This window comes from Rhyacophila brunnea, unplaced genomic scaffold (genome assembly GCF_057557595.1).
Source record: "Rhyacophila brunnea isolate RB1 unplaced genomic scaffold, BYU_Rbru_1.0 scaffold_14, whole genome shotgun sequence".
Classification (NCBI taxonomy): Eukaryota; Metazoa; Arthropoda; class Insecta; order Trichoptera; family Rhyacophilidae; genus Rhyacophila; species Rhyacophila brunnea.
This window is the reverse complement of record NW_028232796.1, coordinates 38,782,963-38,798,816: the sequence shown is the minus strand read 5'-3', so window position 1 is coordinate 38,798,816 and position 15,854 is coordinate 38,782,963. Positions and strand designations below refer to the sequence as shown.

At 40.6% G+C, this 15,854-nt stretch overlaps 1 protein-coding gene across 1 annotated transcript in view; it reads left to right on the top strand.

The window, feature by feature from the left end:
• Tsp96F (Tetraspanin 96F) overlaps positions 1-15,854 on the top strand; it is a 150,600-nt gene that overhangs the window by 128,183 nt on the left and 6,563 nt on the right. The window lies entirely within an intron of this gene.

Below are 15,854 nucleotides of genomic sequence, written 5' to 3'. Positions count from 1 at the left end.
CCATCAGAAACGGACCTCCCAGATACAGAAAGAAAATACCACGGAGCACCACATGAAAGCCAGGCAACGACGAGGAAACCATGAACACATCGGAAACTAAACGTAATTAAAAGAACAACATGGTTCGCAACTGGTCCGACATTCAAGTTGGGGCTGCAAAAAATAAAAAATGAAAGGCTAAAGAGATCGTATTATAACGTCCACTTTCTTCCCTCAAGGAATTTTGATAAGTAGGTTGATTTCCTTCATACAGTCCAGGCCGCTGCACAACATCATCAGTGTCGACAGACGATCGCTTCTATTATTCGCATCACGCCTGCCAACTCACCACCATAAACATCAGAGTGCGGTGGAATCCACACAATCAGCGGCAGATTCCAACGCCAAAAAGAGAGGGGACTAACGGAACCGTCTTCAGCACCGATAGTTCAACCCAAATACCAAGAGGGTTGACTGCTAGAGAAAAAAAAAAATCAGACGCGTCCGAGGAACATCTTCAGCACCCCGGATCACTAAAACACACCGGACAGTAGTGAGACACCTTCAGTTCCCACGACTTCCAAGGAGCTAGCAGCCAACAAATAATAATAAAATCTCCCCGCAGCCTGTACCGACAAAGATACATTGACAGAACAAGTATAACCAATCACTACAATCAATAAAAAAAAATATATAATACAAATAGCAAACAAAACCGTCACGCAAAATCAAGTACAAAGGCAACTGGTATAAATAAAGATCACATGATCACCAGCGCGATGTACTTAATTAGACAATTGTAGGTAATTTTAAATATAGATATTTTATCACTAGGTAGCTAAACTGACAGGCCCTTCGAAACGCTAAGACAGCGGTTGCGTCTTCCGGGAACACCATAACTCTCATCCTGGCACTATGGTGGTTTTTAGAACTATGCTTGTTTACCAAAAGTAGGTCCAGATGCTGAATGTGTGGTATGAATTGAGTAGGCCTCCTTCCCGAAAGGTCTGCAACCACCACCTTTGCGATGGACGTTCACCGGAACAAGGGTGTATTGCCATATGCAGGAAAGAAGTCAGTAACTGAAATAGTTTACCATAGGTGAGTAAAAATTCACAAAGAAATTGAAATAAAGAAATATAGAATTTTATAATAGAAAATATTACTCAATGACATAATATATGTATAAAATTTGCGATAATTAATTCGATAAAAAGAAAATCAATCCAAAAAAGAAGCTTGTAAAAGAGCAAAAATAATAATTATAATTTATAAATATCTGAGGTGTGTAATAGACAAAAGACCAAACAGTACAAAATTCCTTCACAAAAAAAATTGAATATTAATAAATAGGCATTATTAAAATGCGGCCCTGACAAAATTCAAAATAATTTGTTGAGTGTGACTAGCACGGAAACACACCTTTCCATAATAACAAAAGAAAAAATCTTTGACATTGTGTGTCATAATGAATGAAGGTTTGATAACTCCTAAAAGTTTCAAACATAGTTGATAATGAATAAAATATCAGCATTTTTAAAAAAAATTTGCCCAGTGCACGCTGAACAAGCAAAAAAAATAATCAATTATTAAATTCAAGTTAAATTGAAAGAAAAAATAATTTAGTTAGTTCAAATGTAAATGTAATTAAGTATCCAATTCAAGATTGTATTTGAAAGAAAAATATTTTAATACCCAAAGAAAAATTTTAAATCTCAATGAAAGAGAATATTCAAAATTAAAATGTACTCTAAATGCATATATGGAAGTTTTAAATAATAATTATTTATTTATATAAAAAAATTGCAAAATCAAAAAGAATGTAATTAATAATTTAAGTGAAAGTAAATTGAATGTTTATGAATAATAAATAGCGGAGGGCTAGGATTTTAAAAGAGAAAAAAAGAATTTAAAAATATTAATTAATGTTAGCTTATATGCTTTTTAAAAAATTGGGAGAGGACGGAAAGTTGCATATAGTTGAGTGAAAGCATCTAGAATGAAATCAAAAAGCTTTAAAAAAATATGTCTTTAAATTAGAAAGGATTGTGACAGAAGAGAAAAAATTAAATTGATTCAAAAAAATATGTAGACGGAAGTTTTATATAGGAATTCAGAAGGAGAATTTTATTAAAAATATTCACCTGTAAAAATAATTATTTATGTATAATAAATAATCATTCTTACGAAAGAACAGAATCTTGAAATTAAATATTTCAAATAAATTCTACGAAGGTGTCATCTATCGACTGCAAATGTAAGCGCGCTTGACGTTTAAAGTTTTAACCAGAAATCAATTTGAAATATGAATAATTGAATAGGAATTAAAAATGACTAAATCTATTTTAATGAATGAAAGATTACTTCAATTTTATCAATAGTGAACGCGAAATGAATAATTTCAATTGTCTACATTATAAAAAGAACAGATTTGCAAAACTAATATCGAACTGTCAGACAAGTAAGAAAAAACAATGTAAAAAAAACATAATCCGAAATAAATGTATTCTACCGTCGCAAATAATTAATTGTAATAACAAAATAAAATGAATAGAAAGTTAATAATTAAGAAGAAATGAATTCAGAATAATTTAGTGTCAAATTTTAACAAGAATGAAAATATATCACTCAAATAATCGATGACAGCGCGACTGCCGACTAAAATGAAAGACCCGATAATGATTTTATTCGAGGTATAGAAATTATTAATTATTCACAATATAGAAATGGAACGAAAGGACCTTTTGTAAACTCCATTCCATAATAAGGTTCATCCAGCTGTCCAATTGATTTGATGTTACATCCACATAGTATGTTTCAATCCAATGGTTCTATCAAATTTGAGGTTAATAATTCATGTCATCCAGTAGGTATATAAATGTTCATGTCGATATCGTCCTAGTTTAACATCCTTCCTTCTCCTTTGGAACTTTATTAAATCACTAATAGCACCATACTAAACATTAAACAAACTTTTTGCTGAAACAATCAATGGTTAACACAAATTCCGATGCCCAAATATTGACATTTCCATACCAATAATGTGGGTATCACATAAATTATAGAAGAAATATGTATTGATGATAAATGTGCAAATTGTATTTCAAAATTAGGTGTAAACCATATAAAACACTCTTAATATTAATTTGCGAAGGAATAATTGTAACTTACAACACAAAATTAAATAAATTTCACAAGGAAAATAATGAAATTGGCGTGACGTATTGATCTCTCATTTAGATCCGTCCTTCTTCGCGTACAGCATCGACTAGTCTCACGTCTGTTGCAAGTACCGCGTAAGTCAATAAAAGACTATCTAAATATATGAAAAATATAACACACATAGTTACGACCACCGAACCAGAAAAATTTAAGAAAAATATTAAGCAAATAATACGTTTTAATTTATTAATTAATTTATAAGTTTAATAAGTACTATGGATTAAAAAAAAATATCAAAATGCGTCTAAAATCACGGCCGATGCGGATTCGCTTGCAACTCCACGACGGTAAACCAAAAAATTTAAAAGTGAGCCGGCAAAAATCGGTATAATTAGAACTAATGACTCTGAAAACAAAATACCGTTACGGTAACAATTATTGTATGAAATCGTGACTAGCAAAATTTAAAGTTTTATTAACGGAACAAGTAAAATTTAGAACATTAGGACAAAATAACGAACGAGTTCATAATCCGAAACAAATAACTGTAGTCTTTAGGAGGTAAGTCATCGTGTTTTGGAAAAGAAATATTCAACAAGAAACACGATGCTTGTTGGGTGCCAATGTCATGGAAAAGGATTTAATGGGGGTTAAGGAAGGATGGGATCAGGAACGGGATATAGGATAGGGATAGGTTTGGGGATATAGGAATAAGCATGAGACTCGGGGAAATGGGATGCAGGGTCGTGGGTGGTTTGACTTATTACCTCTAAGACCTCAGTTACCTGTCCGGTTACTACACTCATTCGTTGGATGTTCCTGTATAATAATAAATTACATAATGATGGAATAAATATAAATATCTCGGTTTGAGCGCCACTCTATGATGATGCATAGAGACAATAGTGAAGGATAATTAAATGAAAAGCAAGTAGAGAAATTTCAACAATTGTATATTAATAAATAAGATAACTTGCGGGCCACAGTGTATAAAAATGTATAATTACTTAAGTGAATCACGAGCACCTAAAGCGATACAATATTTAATTAAATAAGAACAAAAACCCAAAAGCTAATTCGGTCGGTGGACCGTAACATAAAATGACAATAAATACCGATTACACAAAAGGCTCTCCAGCCTTTTCGCTGCCCTCGATTCCTTCCAGGACGGAATCGAGGAGTGCGTCTTCAAACGTGTGGGGAACGTGGAGTTCCTCCGATCTCCTGGCGTGGGGGGGACGTCCTTCAGATGGCCATCGTCCACGTCTCCAAAACGTCAGGAAATCGAAAGCCCTGTGCCCAGGGTCCGAGGCGCGGAACTGGCCAAGACGTCTGCTTCCTTCGAACGATCAAGACTGAGAGATCGACTCCCGCTTCACCTTTGTGTAAAAAGCCCGCTATCTCCGATAGCGCCGGAAATAGTGTGACGAACTCCGTACAAACTATCCCGTGCGCAGGCGCGATCCGGTCGTACTTTTGCGTAGTGTTGCCCTCGTAAAGACTTCCTTGACTTAGTGTGTTATGTTATAAAATAACATGACATTACGTAAGTGAGATTCAGCTTCTGGGATCTCATTAATAATGTAATTTCATCGACTTCATGCTTATATGTATGTAAACTATAAATAAAAAGATAGATTTGACTACAGTTAGTTGTTTTATAAAGATTTATTCTGCCAAACTTAGCGAAAGCCTGACATAAAGTATTTGGTAATTAATTATTATTATATGCTTTAACTTGCTATAACTCTGCTTTATAAATTGTATAAAGTAAAGTTACTTCCCTGCTTTATAAATCACCATTACCGTGGAACAGGTAGGCGGTTAGAAAATTTTACTACTAACAGAGATACAAAAGTAGGCAGTATGTATAAAACGGTTGACTACCCCTGAATAACTATTGTAACTGTTGAATAAATTAGTGAACTGTATTGATTTTTGATGGCGGGAGTAAGGGACTCCGGGTACTTACATTATGCTGTATGCATGATGTATACGAGGCATGGAAAGGTGCATGTTGGGCATAACGTGGAAAGACCACACATAAACCAATGGATAAGGAGGCAGAAAATAGTACGTGATGTGAAAGAGGTCGCCAAATAGATGAAATCACAATGGACCGAACAAATGCAGTCGTACAAGGGTAACTAGACGCCCGCAGGGACGCCTTAAAACCCGCTGGGACGAATAACTAGGGACCGAGAAGAGTGGAATGACTTAGGGGAGGCCTTCACTAAGCAGTGGATCAATCTCGGCCAATGAACTTATAATATATTAATTAATATCGGACTGACATTTTGGGTCCGTAGTCTGGGTAGACTCAAATGCTTGTGATGGAGGGGTAGCTACATCTCGGACTCCTGTGTTGATGTTCTGATTAGTCGTTTAATGGGAGTCGTAAAAATATTATTTATGGAGTAAATTTTGTGCTATATAATTAATTATTAAGGCCATGCATTAATTAGTTCAGGCACGGTCTAAAAAGATCGTTGCTAGGCGATGCGCGGATTGCGGGTCGCGGGTGCAAATGACGCCTGTCAAACGAAATATTATTTGTCATATAAATTCAACATACGTCCATTTTATGTTCTGTTTATTGTTCTATTAGTAGACTGGCTTTGCCACAAACTCTCGAGTAAGACGTACATCGTGTAGCTCCCGGGTCTTTTGTGCTTTAAAAATCGAAAAGTCATCCGATTTTGAAAAAAAAAAGGTTTCTCTGTTTTGGCTCATGAATGTCAACCTGGTGATACAAAACTTTTCCGAGAGATTCCTCCGGAAAGCCGTAAAGCCGGAAAATCTTTTTGAATGTTAGTTTTTTGATAAAGTGTCGCAAGAAAGTGTTTCAGAAAAGTCGGTTTTTGCTCCCAGGCGTCGACGGGAGCCCCCTTGCATTCGAAGTCGTCGGAAAGTTTTCGGAAAATCTCAAGGTTCTTCGTGAATCGAGTGAAAACCATTTTTTTTTGTCTTTTTTGTGCTATTTGTGACATTGTGAAGGCCCCCTTTGGGCTATAGTGATAAATTGTTTGTGGGATACAGGCGTATGTGCCCTCAACGTTTTGGTGTTTGTCCGAAGAAATTCGGTTCAGACCAACCGATTCTAGCTCCAAAAAACCATAATCTGTATTGTACCATTCCCCGAACACGTGCAAATTATTCATGTTTTGATTTGAACGATTTCCAGAACTTTCTCGAATGATCTGGAAGAATCGAATTGCGAAATCCGCATAGCAATTACACTTAACTGCAAATCCTTCTAGAAGTTTCTCGAAACTACTGGAGGAAATCGAAAACTTCGAGGGACTTTTTTATTAATAATATTACTTGCATATATATTTTAAGTTTAAATTTAATTTAGATTATTTTATTGAATTGAATATTATCATTTACCTAGTTTCTTTAATAAAGAATATATATTTTATATATATTTTTTAGAAATATTTTTTATTTTTTTTTATAATTCTAAAAAAGGATTTTTTTAAATAGTTTTTTAATATTTTTTTTAAATAACATTTTTTTTTTCTTAAAATATTTTTTTCAATAATTTGAAAAAATATATAAATTTTTTTTTAATTTTTAAATTTTTTTTTTTTTTACTTTTTCTTTTACTTTAGTCATTTACTTATGCCACTAATCTTATATATATATATTATATAATAAGCTTCTCCACAGCAACTCCACAAGAAAAGCAACGGCATGGGAAAACCTGCAGTCGATCCGCCCCCGGGAGGGGATAAGCCAATAGTTCCCGAGGACTGGTACAATACGCAATCCGACCCCTCCTCCGAGGACTCTGACACAGATGCAGTGCTTGACACCACCAAATCCGAAAAGGAAACGGTGAGAACTAGGGCGGAGGCTGCCACAAAGGCGAAAATCCTTGCTCGAAAGGCTGCGGATCTGAAAGCGGAAAAAATCCTAGCGGAAGCTGCCGTGAAAGCCAAAGCATCCGAACGCCAAGCGGCCACAGAAAGAAAAGAGAGGGAAGAGGCGGCAGCCACCAAGGCCAACAAGAAGGTCAAAAAGGTCAGGAAGGAAAGACGTTCCCTGGCTGAGGAAATACCACAGGACTCCGAGGAAACCCCGAGGCCAAACGCCAAGAATCCAAAGAGCGTTGCCCCTCCCGGGGATAGGATAGCCGACTCGGATGTTACGGACTCACAAAACGGGGCTACTAAGGTTGCTCAAGCAATCCAAAGAGTGAAAGAATTACTCTCCGGCGACGGAAATATCCCCGCATCGACAATTAAGGCGATAACAATGGAACTGGAGGCAGTCGTCGCGGAGACTTGGTCTCTCGCAATCAAGCTTGAATCCAGCAAAGCCATACTGGAAGATCGTGCCTCCTACATAAACGCGGTTGCCGCTGCCACTGGTGACGCAGTCAGTGAAGGAACCAAGTATTCTTGGAGCGACGTCACTCGAAAAGGCGCCAAGCCGGTCAGACAGACTTCTCCGGAATGGCCAATTGTGCCACCAACAACCGCCGCAAGGCCCGGCGTGTTCTTTTTTCCTACACAAGAAGGAATGGAGTCTCCGGCCACTAAAGAAGTCGTCAAGAAAGCCATCGTGCCCGCGGAACTAAAAGTCCAAATAACGGGCTTGAGAATGGTACGTGGAGGTGGGGTAATCATTCACCCCAGAACCGAGGAAGAGGCCAAACGACTGGCCGCCGCTCCTGGTCTAAAGGAGGCCGGTCTCCGGGCTGAAATCGCAGGAAAAAGGCTCCCGCGGATAATTGTATTCAACGTGCCGGTCAAGACGACGGAGGACGACCTTAAGGAAGCCATTAAGGCCAACACTCAAGAGGTCACGGGTCTCCCCTCGGAGGCATACCGCCATGTTAAACTGAGCCACAGGGCAGGCCCCAGAATCGGAAAATGTCACATGGTGATATCGGTCCCGGCAAAGGTGAGGGAAGCGCTCATCAATGACGGGCGCATATATATGGGATGGGAATCCTTCCCAACCAAAGACTTTTGTGGCGTCGTCAAGTGCACAAGGTGTCACTTATACGGCCACATGGCAAAGAATTGTTCGGCGAGAAGCGCCACATGCGGCCATTGCACCGAGGAAGGACACGATAGGGCTGAATGCCCTAATATTAAGGCCCCCGGAAAGTGCCCGGCCTGCGCCAGGCACAAGAAGCCGCATCAACATGCAGCGATCGACCCTGATTGCCCAGCGCGCAAGTACGCAATGGCACAGGAGCGGAACCGAACGGATTATTCGATTCAATGATTCGGTTCGGTCAGTTAAATGCGGGCAAAGGGAAGGCTATAACGGCGGAGCTGATCAAGACGGTTCGGGAAATGGACATCGATTTGGTCCTGGTGCAAGAGCCTTACTCCTACGGCCCCAACCTGGGTTTCAGTGGGGGTCGGGTAATGCACCACGGCCTGGGGTCCATGGCCTGCATCTTCGTTGCGAATCCTACCCTAGTGGTGCTACACCTTGCCCACTTGTCGAGCGAACTCTTTGCCGTAGCGGAGGTCTCCGACCGATCGGGGAACTCCATTGTGGTGGTCTCTTCTTACTTTAAATTCAGCGTAAACATCCTGAAATGCGTCGAGCAGCTCGATAAAATTCTGGTTGCATGCCGCGGCAAACAGATTATAGTGGGAGCGGACGTCAACGTTCAATCATGGCTGTGGGCCCCCCGGGGGCCGCGGTCTGGCCGGGACAATCCGGCGCCCCTCGAGGAACTCGTGGCAACTCACGACCTGACGGTGCTGAATAACTCTAATGGTCCAGCCACATTCTCTACCAACAATGGGGAATCTCACATTGATGTCACTTTGATATCCAATGGTTCTGCCGGATGCGTCGTGAACTGGACTGTCCATTTGGAAGCGTCAGCAAGCGACCACCGTCTGATCACGTTCGCCTACAGGACCGAGAGGGGCCACGCGTCTCTCGCTCCACTTGTGAGCGAGTCACTGCCGAGGCGTTTCAGGACCAAGGGAACCGACTGGGTACGTTTTGACCGCGAGTTTGCTGAGGGTCTGGACAGGATGGCCTCGCGCCCTCCGCCAAAGGACATGCACGCTGCGGCTGAGGACCTCACGAATCTCATTATTGAAAAAGCGGAGGGCACTATCGGAAGGACGACCCCGAGACCGCCGAACCTCGCACCCTGGTGGAAGCCGAGACTGACAAGACTGAGAGACACGATGAGGAGGGCCAGAAGGGCCTTACAAGCAGCGCGAAGATCGCTGGAGGGGCCGCTGCACGCGGACCATCCGCTTGCGGTCACCTACAGGACCACTAGACTCAAGTTCAAAAAGGCAATCAGTAAGGCTAAGAAGGTGCACTGGAGAGAGTTCGTCACTGAAATGGGTGGCAATGATCCGTGGGGCCCCCCCTTCCGCGTGATGAAGCTGGGCTTACGGCCCGGAAAAGTCATGTCGGCGGTACGGCGCCCCGACGGATCGTTCACCAATAGCTCTGAAGAGTCCGCCACAGTCCTGTTGGATGCTCTTATCCCGCAGGACAACGAGTCGCTCGACATTGACAACGACCGATTTCAGCAGCTTCGCGTCTATGCGCTGCTCCCCTTAAACACTCCGCGATCCGCAGCCACTACCATGTCCGAGCTAGGGATCCTGTTTGCCAGCCTCCCGATTGGCAAAGCCCCGGGGCTTGACTGCATAGATAACGCGCTAGCGAGAAGGGCGTGGTCTCTTGCCTCACACGAGATCACGCAACTCTACAAAGAATGCATGAGTAGTGGCATATTCCCCGACTGCTGGAAAAAGGGTCATCTCACGGTGATCCCCAAAGCCGGCAGTCGCCCTCCTTGTGACCCGAAAGCGTATAGACCGATTACGCTCCTTCCCGTCTTCGGGAAGATATTGGAAAGATTGATAAACAGCAGGATTGAGTCCCACCTGTCGGAAAACTGTCCAATCTCGCAAAGACAATTTGGGTTTAGACCCGGAAAGTCCACCGAGGATGCGATTCGCTTTGTGATCGATTCTGTGGAGAGCTCTGGCAAGGACCTCGTTGCCGGGATTTTTCTCGACATAGCGGGCGCGTTTGATACTGCGTGGTGGCCCTTGGTTCTGGCAAAGCTTAGGCTGAAACAGATCCCCGGGGACCTCTTTGCCTTAGTTCAAAGCTACTTCAGCAATAGGGAGATAACCTACGACTCCGGCCCCAGCCTGATTCACAGGAGGACCACCATGGGGTGTCCTCAGGGCTCCGTCCTGGGACCCCTTCTGTGGAACATTCTGTTTGACGACGTTCTGTCCCTGCCACTGCCTCCGGGCTGCACGCTCGTTGCGTACGCTGACGACTTGCTCCTGCTTGTTGGGGCGACCAGCCGACCGGCACTTGAGCGTGCAGCCACGGACGCCTTGGGCAGAATCCTTAATTGGGGGTTGCTGAACAAGCTGACCTTTGCCCCGAGCAAAACGGAAGCTGTCCTCCTCAGGGGTAGTTCTCGGGTCAACATAACTCGACGGCCGCCCACGGTTCGTTTTGGCCAGACCTCAGTGCGTTTCTCCGAAAGGGTTACGTATCTGGGAGTAATTCTTGATGACAAGCTGTCTTTCGTTCACCACGCCAAGACGGCCGTCTCTAAGGCCAATTCGGCCTATCAGAGAATGGCCCGAATGGCGGGCAGCAATTGGGGACTTAAGCCTAGAGCCCTTAAGGTTGCATACGGCGCAATTTTCATGGGAATTGCCGGTTACGCCTCCAGCATTTGGCATTCTCGAGTAAACTCCTTAACTCTCGTGAGACGCGCACTATTAAGCGGGCAGCGACTTGCGCTGATCTCGCTTACCAAAGCCTACCGCACAACTTCTACTGACGCGCTTGCCGTACTCGCGGGGGTGCTACCCCTCGATCTGCACGTCCAAGTCAGAGGATCGATCACCCTCCTCTTGAGGGGGATCAGCACAATACTCGCCGGTGTCCATCTGACACCACCGCAGAGATCCGAGGACGTTCCTTACAGGAAGACTGTAAGTGACATTGTGTACAAGACCGCATTTGCGGCATGGCAGGCGAGGTGGACCGCCTCCCCCAACTTACCGTTTTTTTCCAGACGTATTCTGCAGGCACCAAACTAGAAGACTCCAACCTTCGCACTGGATTAGCCAGTTCCTCACCGGCCATGGCAACTTCGCCGCCAGACTCCACGAGTTTGGCTTGATAGTAGATGGGCCGGGTTGTACCTGCGGGCATGACCACCAAGATGTTGAACACATCCTCTGGGATTGCCCGCTTATGGAATTCGAACGAGCGGAGCTGTTTGCCAGGGTCCGTCCTCACACGGGCCCAATTGGTCATGGAGATCTGGTAGCAACCGAGGCCAACTTTGCGGCATTTGAGAAATTTGCAGCGTCGTATGGGGAGCGGGATAGTCCCGACTCTTCTGTAGACTCATCCATTTCAATTCGTGACACTCAGTATGCGGGTACACAAAGCGCTTAACGTCAGCGGACAGCAGAGCCAGTCCAAAAACAAACATTTTCTTTCTTAACTTTCTTCTTTCAGCACTACGGTGCATGGTTGCAGCATCAGTCCCGTGCGGCTCCGTCTCGGGACGGAATGAGCACTTAAAATCACTTCTTTCAGACACGTTTAAAGCGTCATAGAAAGCGGCCGTGCATATCCACGGTTGTGCATATATGACGGGTGGTGGTGGGCACTTTAACGTATGTTCTATTAGTAACAATAATAATATATTCATTGACATGTTTTCTTTTTAAAGTAAATGGGTAACGTTTTTAGTCATCTTTACACGATTTTAGAATTAATTGACCCGTCGCCATCACGCAGCAAAGTGACGTGTTTCTGGCTCGACATTCTCTCACTGAATGCGAGCGAGTCCAAAATTTCGTCGCGCCTACAGTTGAAAATTATTTGGCGTTTCACTGATGCGCACCTTAAACACATTGCCTACCTCAACCAGTCGGTACCGAGACTAATAAAATAATTGATCAATATTATGTAAAACGATAGCAGATTAAATCTGTTCTCTCATACGAACTTTTTCGTTTTGCGCGCCCTCATTTGACATTTGATATCATCACGTCACATGTTGTAGATAACCAGTGGTAATCGAGTCCGTATTTTCAATTGATTCGCCGTTTACTCACTCTCTGGTATCACTGGCCATGTGTTGCCAATTTATAATACCTATCATATATTTATTAAATAATCACAATATTGGAATTTTTCTATACAGAACTGGTTACTATATTCCTACCTAGTTTGCCAGGAAATTTATTAAGCCAGCTCCAAGAATCTTCAATGAAGAACACCTGGGAACACAACAATAATGGAATGTGGCCAAGTGGGTTGTCTTCTGGGTGTGGCTATAATATGGTTTAATTTTCAAACGTGCGAAGAAATATGCAACGAAACGAACATTCAATATTGGTATTATTTGAAAACATTCAGACGGGGTTTCTATTGTTTGCGTTTGTTAAGTCGTAAACCGAAATTAGCTCCAAAGCTTTAATTCGTGCTGCTGGTTTTCGCATTTCCATCATATCTGTTCTATGATTGACGCATTATTATCTGTTTTCATTTTTTCAAAATGGTCGAACCTCCTTACGACCGTGCCAATCGCATGTTAAATATTGAGCATCGCGTTTTAAATGTATCTCTTCTCTGGTATTTACTAAAATAATTAAATTAAATTTCCCCTCAGTCATATTTTAGACACCGTCCATGCGACTGCCAAGCTGATTGGCATGGTATAACTTGGTTACTGTTAATAAACTTTGAAATAATTTTGTATCATAATATATACATGCTTAGTTTAAATTAAATACATATAACATAGGTACATAATTCATTGAAAACACATTAGATAATAATATAAGTAATATAAAGCGCTTCAGAAATGTTAAAAAAAACTACTGGCTTATTTCGTCGTAATTAGATAGCTCAATTGGTAAAGACACGCGTGGGTTCGATTTCCGCTGGGCGTCGTATTTTTTTTTCTAATAAGTATACACCCGTGGCGAAGGGTGGAGGTAGGCTGTTAAGATCCGCCATAAATGGTGCACACTAATCTTTGTCAGTCATACGTATTTGTTTTCATTGAAATAGGACTACAATAATTTACAGATGGTGTTGGTTAGCTTTTAAAATTCAATTGCCATAATAGATAATCGTGAAAAAATACTCGTCTATCTATAAAATATCTAAAATTATGCAATTAAAATAATTAAATCATACTTATTTACATTTATTAACAATATTTTTTTATCTATTGTAGTTTGGTTAGGAAGGGCTTAATGAATTTAAAAAAATGAACCAACAATATGTGTAATATTATGTATTCTCAATCCAACGAAAACAAATAAAGTATGAATGAAAAAGTGTGCACAATTTTGTCGTATTGCCCAAAATATATCAAAACTATCATGGTTTGGTTAGGCAGGGTTTAATTGATTTTTAAAACCCAATACCATCTGTAAATTGTAGTCTTAGTTCAATAAAAACAAATATGTATGACTATAAAGTTTAATGTGCACTTTTTATGGAGGATCTTAACAGCCTACCTCCACCTTTTGCTACTGGTATACACATATCTAAGGTGTATTCAAATAATATAATAATTGTTCAATAAAGAATGTAACATTCTCCAAACAAATATTTATATAGGTTGCTTTAATTCCACTGCCAAACATCTGAGACAGAGCAGTATGTTTATGTTGTTTGGCGCGCGCCGCATATGGCAATCAACGTCATCGACGACAATGTTACAGATCACTGTGTTCTCTCAAGTAAAATAATGTATTATTTATATGAGGTAGGTAGGTAACATCGTAACTATAACCACATGGCTTCGAAACGAAGTTTATTACGATCATGGCGTCAACCATCTTATTCTAATTCCTCGGAAACGGCTTATTTCGCCGCGGTGTCGAATAACACGGCAATGCGAGGGGCAGATGTTTTGTTGCAAGCCTGAAATAAATTTCGAACTGATTGAAAAATTGCTAGATTTGCAGATTAGGATTCGAGATTTTTTTTACTGAATACTACCACTACTGTTCATCTACTTACGTGTAAATTGCACGTTTTACATTTCGCCGTAGCACAGTTCACCATAAGCTGTCTTGCCGGAAAAAGATTGACGTATACTACTATAAATACATAGAGATGAAATTATATTAACAGACTTTTTAAGATGAATGGTTGTTTCATTCCATTCACCCATCCGATTAGGTCCCTTCAATGGTCAAGCTAAGTTGTGTAGTAACGCTGTCATTACCATAGACTACCTAGATTATCGTAATAATTGGTGATGTAATTTCTGTATTTTACGGAGATCAAAAATAGCATTGCAAGTTATTGCAATACAACTAATTATAGGTACTTAAAGATGGCGTAATCACTCTAAAATGAAAACAAGAAGTTAGACCTCGAATAGGAAAAGAATTAAAAAATGTGATTGTCTCATATTTTTGTGTGGTCACTCAAGTGACCCTTTTTTTAAAAAACAAATTGTATTATTTGAAGACAGCATATTGGAAAATCCCTCCACTAGACTCGATGTCTACGAAATGTGGTTACGTGTAGAGTTGGTTTCGGGAATTTCCCGACGGGAATTCTAGAGAAATTTTCGAGATTTTCAATCCCGAATCTCGAGAATTGAAATTTTTAACATTTCGGGAAATCCCGGATCTCGAGAATTTTTTTCTCGGGAATCGGGATTTCTTTATTATCAAATATTAATTGAAAAACGATTTTTCTATTTGAAAAAAGTAGACAGAAAACATAAAACGTTCACAGACTGATGGGGCATTTAACACAATTAAGCCAACTTCGACTCAAAATGAGCAGGGAATTTTGTGTCTCAAAAGCGTACGCGATTGTCAGACGCAGCGATTGACAGTCTTGTGTTTTTTGAAATCCTATTTTAATAAGTAATGTTTTGAATTATTTTTGTTTTCCTACTTCTATTTGTTTGTCTTCTTACATAAATATAAAAAAAAACATATTTTTTTGGTATTTGTCTGTTTTTAGCATTTTTTACAGGTTTTTTTTTTTTTAATTTCCCGATATCTCTAGAATTCTTTTCTGGAAATCCCGAATCTCGAGAATTCAAAATTTCGTCTCTTCGTGAAAATGCGAATCTCGAGATTGAGATTTTCTCGGGAAATACCCAACTCTAGTTACGTGCCCATCGATTCCGTATGTATAGCATTGAGATAAAAGAAATAATGCATCGTTCGTGGAGCATTGCAGACAGTAATATTCCAATTTTAATCATCAAATTTCTAATAATAAGTAAATTATAATTATCAAATATTTGATACGACGATACTTACGAGCAACTAACAGATTTGGGATCTTGTCGGTTTACAGGAAGCCAGCGGCAAACAGATTTTGAAAATAGCCGATATACCTACTGGATTATTTGTTAGGTTATGTTTTCTTTCTTGAATTCATGAATTTTGCCAAAATCTGCTATGAAAAGTAGTGCGGTTCCCGCATGGCTTCCTGTCAACCGACTTGTACCCAGAATTTTATATAAATACCTACAGGATATGATTTTATTTCTAATTTACTTACCTACCTATTGTTTTACTTGTCCTTCCCTTGTATTCCGGTGGGTTTTATTAGATATTTTTTTACAACGTTTTTATTAGGTCGTATTCTTATTTGTCCGGTACAAATCTTGCAATCGATTTTTAATTAACTTCCCGACTAGCTAGGCATTTGAAACTTTTAGAATATAT